The sequence below is a fragment of the Mesoplodon densirostris genome, chromosome 3 (genome assembly GCF_025265405.1).
Source record: "Mesoplodon densirostris isolate mMesDen1 chromosome 3, mMesDen1 primary haplotype, whole genome shotgun sequence".
NCBI lineage: Eukaryota > Metazoa > Chordata > Mammalia > Artiodactyla > Ziphiidae > Mesoplodon > Mesoplodon densirostris.
Genome location: NC_082663.1, coordinates 16,827,656 through 16,839,811, shown reverse-complemented (window position 1 = coordinate 16,839,811; position 12,156 = coordinate 16,827,656). Strand labels below are relative to the sequence as shown.

General features: G+C 34.5%; 1 protein-coding gene across 2 annotated transcripts in view; it reads left to right on the top strand.

Annotated features, from left to right (window-relative positions):
• Positions 1-12,156, top strand: part of CDH18 (cadherin 18) — a 333,943-nt gene that overhangs the window by 240,673 nt on the left and 81,114 nt on the right. The window lies entirely within an intron of this gene.

Here is a 12,156-nt window from a genome sequence, read left to right as displayed (position 1 = left end):
TTATCCATTCATCTGTAGATGGACACTTAGGTTGCTTCCATGTCCTGACTATTGTAAATAGAGCTGCAATGAACATTGTGGTACATGACACTTTTTGAATTATGGTTTTCTCAGGGTATATGCCCAGTAGTGGGATTGCTGTGTCATATGGTAGCTCTATTTTTTAGTTTTTTTAAGGAACCTCCATACTGTTCTCCAGTGGTTGTATCAATTTACATTCCCACCAACAGTGCAAGAGGGGTCCCTTTTCTCCACATCCTCTCCAGCATTTATTGTTTCTAGATATTTTGATGATGGCCATTCTGACTGGTGTGAAGTGATACCTCATTGTAGTTTTGATTTGCATTTCTCTAATAATGAGTGGTGTTGGGCATCTTTTCATGTGTTTGTTGGCAATTTGTATATCTTCTTTGGAGAAATGTCTATTTAGGTCTTCTGCCCATTTTTGGATTGGGTTGTTTGTTGTTTTGATATTGAGCTGCCTGAGCCACTTGCGTATTTGGAGATTAGTCCTTTGTCACTTACTTCATTTGCAAATATTTTCTCCCATTCTGAGGGTTGTCTTTTCATCTTGTTTATGGTTTCCTTTGCTGTGCAAAAGCTTTTGTTTCATTAGGTCCCAATTGTATATATTTATTTTTATTACTATTTCTCTAGGAGGTGGGTCAAAAAGGATCATGCTGTGATTTATAACATAGAGTATTCTGTCTATGTTTTCCAGTAAGAGTTTTTTATTGTCTGGCCTTACATTTAGGACTTTAATCCATTTTGAGTTTAGTTTTGTGTGTGATGTTAGTGAGTGTTCTAATTTCTCTCTTTTACATGTAGCTGTCCAATTCTCCCAGCACCACTTATTGAAGAGGCTGTCTTTTCTCGATTTTATACTCTTGCCTCCTTTATCAAAGATAAGATGACCATATGTGTGTGGGTGTATCTCTGGGCTTTCTATCCTGTTCCATTGATCTATATTTCTGTTTTTGTGCCAGTACCATACTGTCTTGATTACTGTAGCTTTGTAGTATAATCTGAAGACAGGGAGCCTGATTCCTTCAGCTCTGTTTTTTCTTTCTCAAGATTGCTTTGGCTATATGGGGTCTTTTGTCTTTCCATACAAACTATGACATTTTTCCTTCTAGTTCTATAAAAAATGCCTTTGGTAGTTTGATAGGCATTGCATTGAATCTGTAGATTGCTTTGGATAGTATAGTCATTTTCAAAATCTTGATTTTTCCAATCCAAGAACATTGTATATCTCTCCATCTGTTTGTATCATCTTTAATTTCTTTCATCAGTATCTTATAGTTTTCTGCCGACAGGTTTTTGTCTCCCTAGGTAGGTTTATTCCTAGGTATTTTATTATTTTTGTTGCAATGGTAAATGGGAGTATTTCCATAATTTCTCTTTCAGATATTTCATCATTAGTGTATAGGAATGCAAGAGATTTTGGTACATTAATTTTGTATCCTGACACTCTACCAAATCCATTGATTAGCTCTAGTAGTTTTCTGGTAGCATCTTTAGGATTCTGTAGGTATCTTATCATGTCATTTTCAAACAGTGACAATTTTACTTCTTCTTTTATGATTTGGTTTCCTTTTATTTCTTTTTCTTCTCTGACTGCTGTGGCTACAACTTCCAAAACTATGTTGAGTAATAGTGGTGAGAGTAGGCAACCTTGTCTTTTTCCTGATCTTAGAGGAAATGGTTTTAGTTTTTCAACATGAAGAACATTGTTGGCTGTGGGTTTGTCATATATTTCCTTTATTATGTTGAGGTAGATTTCCTCTATGCCTACTTTCTGGAGTGTCTTAATCATAAATGGGTATTGAATTTTGTCAAAAGTTTTTTTTTTCATCTATTGAGATGATCATATGGTTTTAAACCTTCAATTTATTAATATAGTATATCACATTAACTGACTTGCATATATTGAAGAATCCTTGCATTCCTGGGGTAAACCCCACTTGATCATGATGTATGATTCTTTTAAAGTGCTGTCGGATTCTGTTAGCTCATATTTTGTTGAGGGTTTTTGCATCTATGTTCATCAGAGATACTGACTTGTAGTTTTCTTTTTTTGTGACGTCTTTGTCTGGTTTTGGTGTCAGGGTGATGTTGCCTCGTAGAATGAGTTTGGGAGTGTTCCTCCCTCTGCTATATTTTGGAAGAGTTTGAGAGGGATAGGTGTTCGCTCTTCTCTAAATGTTTAAGAAAATTCACCTGTGATGCCAGCTGTTCCTGGGCTTTTGTTTGTTGGAAGATTTTTAATCACAATTTCAATTTCAGTGCTTGTGGTCAGTCTGTTTATATTTTCTATTTCTTCCTGGTTCAGTCTCAGAAGGTTTTCCTTTTCTAATAATGTGTCCATTTCTTTCAGTGTGTCCATTTTATTGGGATATAGTTGCTTGTAGTAATGTCTCATGATCCTTTGTATTTCTGCAGTGTCAGTTACTTCTCCTTTTTCATTTCTCATTCTGTTGATTTGTGTCTTCTCCCTTTTTTTCTTGATGAGTCTGGCTAATGGTTTATCAATTTTGTTTATCTTCTCAAAGAACCACGTTTCATTGATCTTTGCTATTGTTTCCTTTATTTCATTTTCATTTATCTCTGATCTGATCTTATGATTTCTTTCCTCTGCTAACTTTGGGGTTTTTTTGTTCTTCTTTCTCTAAATACTTTAGGTTTAAATTTAGGTGGTTTGTTTGAGATTTTTCTTGTTTCTTGAGATAGGATTGTATTGCTATAAACATCCCTCTTAGAACTCCTTTTGCTACATCCCATAGGTTTTGGGTTGTCATGCTTTCATTGCCATTTGTTTCTAGGTATGTTCTTATTTTCTCTTTAATTTCTTCAGTGATCTCTTTGTTATTTAGTAATGTATTGTTTAGCCTCCATGTGTTTGTGTTTTTACAGTTTTTTTTTTCCTGTAACTGATATTTAGTCTCATAGTGCTGTGGTCAGAAATGATACTTGATAAGATTTCAATTTTCTTAAATTTACTGAGGCTTGATTTGTGGCCCAAGACATGATCTACCCTGGAGAATGTTCTATGAGCACTTGAGAATAAAGTGTATTCAGTTGTTTCTGGATGCAATGTCCTATAAATAGCAGTTAAGTCTATCTTTCTTAATGTGTCATTTAAAGCTTGTGTTTCCTTATTTATTTTCATTTTGGCTGATATGTCCATTGTTTAAAGTGGGATGTTGAAGCTCCCTACTGTTATTGTGTTAATGTCAATTTTCTCTTTTATGGCTGTTAGCATTTGCCATATGTATTGAGGTGCTCCTATGTTTGGTGCATAAATATTTACAATTGTTATATCTTCTTCTTAGGTTGATCCCTTGATCATTATGTAGTGACTTTCTTTGTCTCTTATAATAGTCTTTATTTTAAAGTCTATTTTGTCTGATATGAGAATTGATACTCCAGCTTTATGTTGATTTCCATTTGCATTCAATATCTTTTTCCACACCCTCACTTTCAGTCTGTGTGGGTCTCTACGTCTGAAGTGGGTCTGTTGTAGATAGCATATATTTGGGTCTTGTTTTGTATCCATTCATCCAGTCTATGTCTTTTGGTTGGAGCATTTAGTCCATTTATATTTAAAGTTATTATTGAGATATATGTTCCTATTACCATTTTCTTAATTGTTTTTGGTTTGTTATTGTAGGTCTTTTCCTGCTCTTGTGTTTCCTGACTAGAGAAGTTCCTTTAGCATTTGTTGTGAAGCTGGTTTGGTGGTGCAGAATTCTCTTAACTTTTGTTTATCTAAAGGTTTTAATTTCTCCACCAAATCTGAATGAGATCCTTGCTGGGTATATTAATCTTGGTTTAGGTTTTTCCCTTTCATCACTTTAAATATGTCCTGCCACTCCCTTCTGGATTGCAGAATTACTGCTGAAAAATCAGCTGTTAACCTTATGGGGATTCCCATATATGTTATTTGTTGCTTTTCCCATTACTGCTTTTAATATTTTTTCTTTGTATTTAATTTTTGATTCTTTGATTAATATGGGTCTCAACGTGTTTCTCTTTGGGTTTATTCTGTATTGTACCTTCTGTGCTTCCTGGACTTGATTGACCATTTATTTTCCCATGTTAGGAAAGTTTTCCACTATAATCTCTTCAAATATTTTCTCAAACTCTTTCTTTTTCTCTACTTCTTCTTGGATCCCTATAATTTGCATGTTGGTGCATTTAATTTTGTCCCAGAGGTCTCTGTGACTGTCCTCAATTCTTTTCATTCATTGTTCTTTATTCTGCTCCCTGACAGTTATTTCCACCATTTTATCTTCCAGTTCACTTTTCCGTTCTTCTGCCTCAGTTATTCTGATATTGATTCTTTCTAGAGTATTTTTAATTTCAGTAATTGTGTTGTTCATCACTTTGTTTGCTCTTTAGTTATTCTAGATGCTTGTTAAATGTTTCTTGTATTTTCTCTATTCTGTTTCTGAGATTTTGGATCATCTTTACTATCATTACTATGAATTCTTTTTCAGGTAGGTTGCCTATTTTATCTTCATTTATTTGGTCTTGGAGGTTTTTACCTTTTTCCTTTGTCTGTAACTTTTTTTTTTTGATGGGTGGTGCTGTATTCCTGTCTTACTGGTTGTTTGGCCTGAGACGTCCAGCACTGGATTTTCTAGGCAGTTTGATAAAGCCGGGTCTTGGTGCTGAGATGAGGACTTCTGGGAGGCCTCAATCCAATTAATATTCCCTGGCATCTGAGGTTCTCTCTTAGTCCATTGGTTTGGACTCAGAGTTCCCACCACAGGATCTCAGGCTAGACCTCCACCCTGGGAACCAATATTTTGCAAGCGCCCATTCCCTAGTTTTATCTCTTGGCTCCCATCTAGTCACTTCACATTTTTGGCATCTTTAATCAGAGAGCCTCTTCTCCTGAAGCCACAAAGACAAACTGTCACAGCCACACATCCCAGCCATGTTATTTTCTATTAATATAATTCAACTATAATCTTAGCTGATTCTTTAACTGAATAAATAACAGATGGGTTTCTGTCAAGTTTAGCATACATGTAACTATCTCCATGAATATACTGGTGACTACACAGATGAGGTTTTTTTTTTTTCCATTTGACTTAATAGATGGGAGCATAATTGACTGGAAATATTTAGAGAGAAATATTTAATCACAAAGAAGAGAATCTTTGGTATCTTAGCAATAGGAAGTATAAATACACACACACAAAAAAATGAGGGTTTGGGAATAAACATTCAGCTCTGACTCCTTGTTCTGCCACCATGGCTATAAGCCTTTAGGAAATTACTTATCCTTATTTGTGAAAGAACACCACAGATATCTATCTCTCAGAGTTACTGTGAGAGTGTTTCAAGCTATGTGCTTTAAGTGTTAAGCAGAGTGGCCTGCACCTAATAGTCATTCAATAAATTCTAACTTGTCCAAGGCAAGTTAGAGGCTCACTTCTGAAGACAGGAAGACCAATGTGGGAATTCTGGTGATTTGATTTACTAACTGTGTCATCTTATACAGTCATTCAACCTTGTTGAGTTTTGATAGCAAATATATGAACAAGGAATAATAATGTTGCATACATATATTGAGGGAATTAAATTAGACTGACAGAAAGTACTTAGCATAGTCAGTAAGTGCTCACTGACTAATATTTTATTATTGTCATATGTCATGCAGAGATAATTAAAGGTTTCCTTGCATAATAAGAAGGGTGTTTGGGTTTTTGTTTGTTTGTTTGTTTGTTTATGTCTCAATTATGACAAAATCAAAGAATTGCATAATGTATAAAACTCTTTAGCTACACTGTATTTATACCCTCAGATAATCCTAAGGCCCTAGAAAGTCTGAACTCTGAAACAAATATTTCTGCTTTTTCTGAAGTTTGTCTTCTCACTTTCTTTAGTTCTCATCTATTTTAACAAAAGCTAATATGATAAGTATTCTCCTTGATATCTATGTAAAGTGTTTCCATTTCCTTTTATATAAGCATGATTGTTCTTAAGTTTTTAAAAAATGGCCACAGCACTCATGCCTGGAAAGAAACAATTTTCCAAGCACAGAGGTATATATGAAACAATTCTGCTTCAACTGTGAATGCAATAACATTACCTTGTTAGTTGAGAACCCTTCTGTCACACTAAGAGCAAGAGTTGGGCATTGCTTGAAGCAGGATAGATAAAGTATACAATATAATAGGCATAAACCCAGTTGTGAAAATTGATCTTTAATTAAGTGATGCAAGCAGAAGTTGATATGCTTACTTGTCCAAGCACAGAAAAGACCACGATGCTTCATCATTCCATAGAATGCCATATTTTAATAGCATTTTTGACACTTAATAAGGAAAATGTGTCTACATTGAAAGTTAACATTATAAAGATATTTATAAATGTGGCCATTTACCAAAAGGGTCCAACAGCTTTTGATAGTAAAAATATTTCATGTTGTGAGTTTGATGTGGAAATATTTGATAAACATTGATGAGACTTTTTAAAAAAAATCTAAAACTTGATATTAATGATGCATTCTATATTTTTAATTAAAGGAGGTGGGAGGTACATTGATTTTTAAAAGTGATATTTAAAGCACCTTATTATATGCAAATATTATGATATTCCTCAGGATAAAGAAATTAAACACATGCACACACACAGAGCAGCTTGAAGTCCAGTGGAAAGAAAAAAATTTATATCCTTTGATAAGGGTGATAAAAGTCTCATACATATGTAGGGAATAAGTATGCCTGACATCTTCCGGAGGGAGTGAGTTGAGGAAGATTGAATTGAAGCTCAAAACCCAGGTTAAGGATTAGACAGGTGAAGAATAGAGAACATAACTGCAGTTTGTTGTGTACACAAGGAGCTTAGTTTACCTGTGCGGGAATAGCAAATAATGAGGTTGTAAAAAGATGCTGTAGAGAGATCATGAAAAGGCTTTGCACTTGGAAAAGGCTTTCCAAGATGACATCTTGGAAATTTATCCTGACAGCAGTGTCAGTGGGGGGAAAAGATAAATCACAGATGCATAAGTGAGTTTAATAAGAAACAGTGATAGGAAGATTGCATTTCAAAATAAATAATAATGAAATTTCAGAATGCTGTAAAGGGTGGAATATATGTTCCAAAAAGGTAGGCCAAAGGAGGAAAAATTGAGGTCAGGGACAAACTTGTTTCAATGTTGCTCTATATATCCCAACATACCAAAAACAACAACAAACAAACAAACAAACAAACAAAAACACCTATTCCACATAAAACAGTGGTCACCCAAGGGCAAATTCCCCCCTACCGGGGGACATTTGACAATGTCTGAAGACGTGTTTGGCTGTCACAACTGCATGTGGAATGCTACCATCATTTGTAGGCAGAGGTCAGGGATGGTTCTGAACATCCTACAACTCAAAACTGAGTCCCCACAACAGAGAATTATCTGGTCCGGAATATCAGTGGTGCTAAGTTTTTAAAACCCTCACCCAGAGTACACCAAACAGGGTAGTACATTGGTAAAATGGGGGTGCTAATTATACTCATGGAAAGAAATTTTGAAAACATATTTTTGGGAAATGCATACCAGCATGTATGTTTCACATATATGTGTATTCATGTGAATGTTTCAACATACGTTTCATTTAGTAAAAAACTACAAAAAATATGTTTATATATAATGGTTCCATTATATTGTTAATTGCCTCGGTAATTGCTCTATATCATTGGGAGCATTTAATTGAACACCAGCTATGTTACACACATTCGCCCAGTTGTTGCTCTGCAAAAGTGACGGGTATATTGTCTTTACATGCAAATATTGAGAAGCACAAATCCATTAGCATGTACATTATCCTTTCTGCTTTGTTTTGGTTAGACAACTAAAATGAATCCTTCCAAAGCTGCCTTAAAATAATCAGACTCCATAGCTGGTGTTTGGGGGCATAACTTATGTAATATTTTTTCTTGATTTTAACAAAAGTGTGTCATTTACATGGGCCTCTAGGTGCAAACAGTGAATAAAGCAGAAAACATTAACAAATACAAAAGTAATGTTCATACTTCCACCTTCCCCAGGGACCAAATATTTGTACTAATTAAGGAGGTGCACATTGAGAGATGTACCTTGCCATGTGCCCTGAAATGCAATTAACTCCAAGTCGGTAGAATTGATAATGAAAGGGAGTTTGAGTCTCACAGGCATTTGTGAAAAGCTTTCTGACTTGTCTTTTGTATTTCCATTTTCTAAACTATTAGTAAGATTCTTCATATTTCTAAGAGCATATCATGTCTAGCTTTTGTCTTTTTTAACTCAAAACAAGGATATGCAATTTACAGCAATATCATCATCAACTTTCTTAAAAATAAAATCAGAACCAGGCTATTTACCAGTAGTGAAGAAACCTTGATTTAAACTGGCTGTGCTCACTTGCTGGCATACTGGAAATGGAATTCAGGAATTTGCTGAGTAGCTACTGACAGATGAGCAGTCCTATGATGGACACAAGAAGCAGGAGAGTTTTCTGAAAATGTGGCTATTAAAAACAGTGACCATTTGCTGCTTGTTATCTGTGGGCCAGGGTTTTGTAACAGCATGCCCCAAACACTTGTAACAACCCTAATAAGTCTGCAATATTAGTCCCATTCTATAGATGAAGAAGCTAAGGTACAGACAGGTAATTTGGCCAAATTTACATAGTGATAAAGTGGCAGATCCAGAAGTTAAACCCAGTTTTGCTTTACTACAAAATCCCTGCTTTTTTAAAGCCCCTAAATCTGCCTCTTGTATATTTCAACTAATAATAGTAGTAAACTGCATTTACAGAAGTCTGATATCACAAAGTAGGAAACGAATGTTTCCCATGTTCAGATGTGTTTCATATTCTGGGAAAAAGAGATGCTGAAGAGAATTCCATTTTTAACTCTAGCATCTCACGAAAAAACCTGTTCTTTATTTTAGAGTTTCTCCATATTGTAAAGTCAAAGACTTATGCCACTTTTTTAGTGCAACATAAAGAAATTATTGAAGCCCACAATTAATAATTCTCATAGGATGAAGAGCCTTAGTATGAATTTATATGAGTAAGTATATCCCCCTATCTTTACTTCTTTTCTACTCTGATTTATAAACTGAATTTATCTATACATTTACTTATTGGTAAATATTTTAATATTTTCTTTGTATAGAAACTTTAAAGCCATCAGAAAGAAATATTAAAAATCTTGCATATTTTTTTTTCAAATGCTTACCTTGACATTATTTAGGAAACAATAGCCAATATATATGCTAACATAAGAAATAAAATTGTGATCAGGTTTGGAAATATTGGTTAAATTTAAAAAAAAATCTTTCTAAAATATTTTTTTAAAAAATAAAGAATAGTTGCAGAGAATTAGAAGTCATTACTCATCTTGTTTTGAGTTTAATTGTAGCCTCAGAGAATAAATGATTCCAGTATATTCACGGCATCCTTATTAGTGTGTTGTTTTCTTACACATTTCTGAAATTTTCACATAGCTCATGATGAGATGGCAGTTAGGAATATCTCATTAATTTGGAATGTAATAACAGCAAAAAATAGATATTTCAAAATAATGACAAGGTCATGGTAAACTTGAAAAAGAAAGTTAAAAATTTTGATTAAGAAAGTTTAAATACAGGATTCAAACTTCTGAAAAGAAAGACAAGAATACTCAGAAAATATGTTTCAAAATATATTCATATTAAACTGAGATTTTATTCTGTAGACCAAATTGACTTATAAAAGTTTAGCTTAGTGAAAGTCAAGAATATCTTAATTGGAACTTTAATAGAAAGCCTTAATATACCCTCATCAAAACTGTCATAGTCTTCTGATACAAAGGAGATAACTCATTAAGGACATTTTATGCAAACTGAGTTCAGCTAGAAAGCAGGCTTCCATTTAAAACGGGAAGTCTGTCTTTGACTTGTGTTTTGTCATTTATCAATCACATTGCAGATAACAAAGTTAGCACATTTAGATTGACCATTACTTTACTGTTTGTAAACAGTACTGTTTACTGTTAAACATCATGTGACTATGGCATTTGAGAATGTGAAGGGACCTAAAGATTACCGAGACAATCCTGTTCTTACAGAGATGAAGATATCATAGACTAAGATGCCTGAGTGACTGGATCCCAATCACACAGCTAACTAACCATAGAGATTGGATAGAATGTGGTCATTTTTACCATGTTTCAATAAAGATACAGAAGACCCCTGAACATTTTTACATTTGGGGCTCAAATTTACCTAATGGCCTAGTATGTGACGGTAACCACCCCAAATCAGAGTCCTGACACGAGAAGGAGAACCTATTTTCAGGGTGAGCATGTGTAACTCATTTAGCCCTGGAATGAATGCCTAAATCCAGGCTTAGTAACATCTTTTAGTCTACTGACAGGAGACTAAAACATCCAAATAGCTTTCATGTAAATTTTTCAAAGAAATTTTTAAAAATACTTAAAATGGTCAATAGCATTTCCAAAACTCAAGATTACTGGAATTTTTAAAACCTTAAGTACTAAGAGTCATAAATAACAGGCAGAAACATATTTTCTTGTGTAGCGATTTTACTTCTTTATGTGCTTTTGTTTCTTTGGATCGAGGTTTTGGTTCAGGAAGTTAAAAAGCTTTCCAAAATATCTATGTGCTATGTGTGCTGCCCATTTTATTAAGCACAATACACTATCAAGTGACAAATGATCCCTATGTTCTATTTTTTTGAGAAAGATTATTTTCTGGATGCATGACTTGTGGAATAAATTACATCCCCAAAATGAGCTAAGGGAATCTTAAACTTTTTTTAATGAATCTGAGCTATACAACAGGTGTGTGACTTTTTGTTAAATTAAAGATGACGCCAAGCTGCTGTAATATCCCAAAGGGTGTATATTGATTAAACTTTATCCCATCTATTGATCATAGTCAATAAAACTTACAAAAACTGTTTTGGAGGCAAAATCTCAAATAAATTTGCTTAACCACTCACATTCTCTATGTACAAGTATCAAAAGTGTGACAACTGAAAGACATCTACACTTTTTTTTTTTTTTTTTTTTTTTTTTTTGCGATACGTGGGCCTCTCACTGTTGTGGCCTCTCCCGTTGCGGAGCTCAGGCTCTGGACGCACAGGCTCAGCGGCCATGGCTCACGGGATCAGTTGCTCCGTGGCATGTGGGATCTCCCTGGACTGGGGCATGAACCCATGTCCCCTGCATCAGCAGGCAGACCCTCAACCACTGCGCAACCAGGGAAGCCCGACATCTACACTTTTAGCCAAGTGATGTTTCTCAAAATAAATCACTGTAAAAATAGATTTCCATTACATAAGTTTTAAATTAATTTTTATGGTGAAATGGACAAATTATAATGAAAATAATAAGTGCTTCTGAGGACTGAAATTTTGTTATCAAAGTGAAAAATAACTTTTCTAATGTACTTTAACATGACTGATAATTATCTTGAATCTATGCCTATATAATCAAAGGGAAATTGAGTGTCAAATGATGAACTGGGTAATTTGTTTAAAGTAGCTTCTGTTGAAGAAAATACTTGAATAGAGGTAATCATTACTGAGATTGACTGCTTCCTGTGATCATAACTTGTCTGCCTATTTGCTCACAAATTCTAATTTTAACAATAAATTTTCATTTTATTTCAATGTAATGCATTTTCTTTTCACTTTGCCCATTGCACTAAAACATATTTACTAGAAATATGAAATGGTGCATACATTGAATGACAGAACAGACAGTAGTTGTAGGAATAAAAATTGTAACCCAGGTTTATAAACTATAGTGGCAACTTCGCAAGATCTCCTGTGTTAAAAGGACTCATTTCTCTGCCAGCGTGAAATTAGTCAGGGTTTGAATATGGAATTGTCAAATTACAGGGCTCTAAAGGACTAGTGGACAAATCTGAGCTGGCACAAGCTTAATTGCACTTCCTCTGGTCTATAGCCAGGAGATTATCAATCCCCCATAGGTAACATCTTACTGATCATTGATCATATAATTTTCTAAGTAGCATTTAGTATATTGGGTTGGCCAAAAAGTCCATTTGGGTGTTTCCCTTAAGAAAAACCCAAGCGAACATTTTGACCAGCCCAATGGATATTATCTTGACACCTACTTCATGGAGGATGTGGTGAG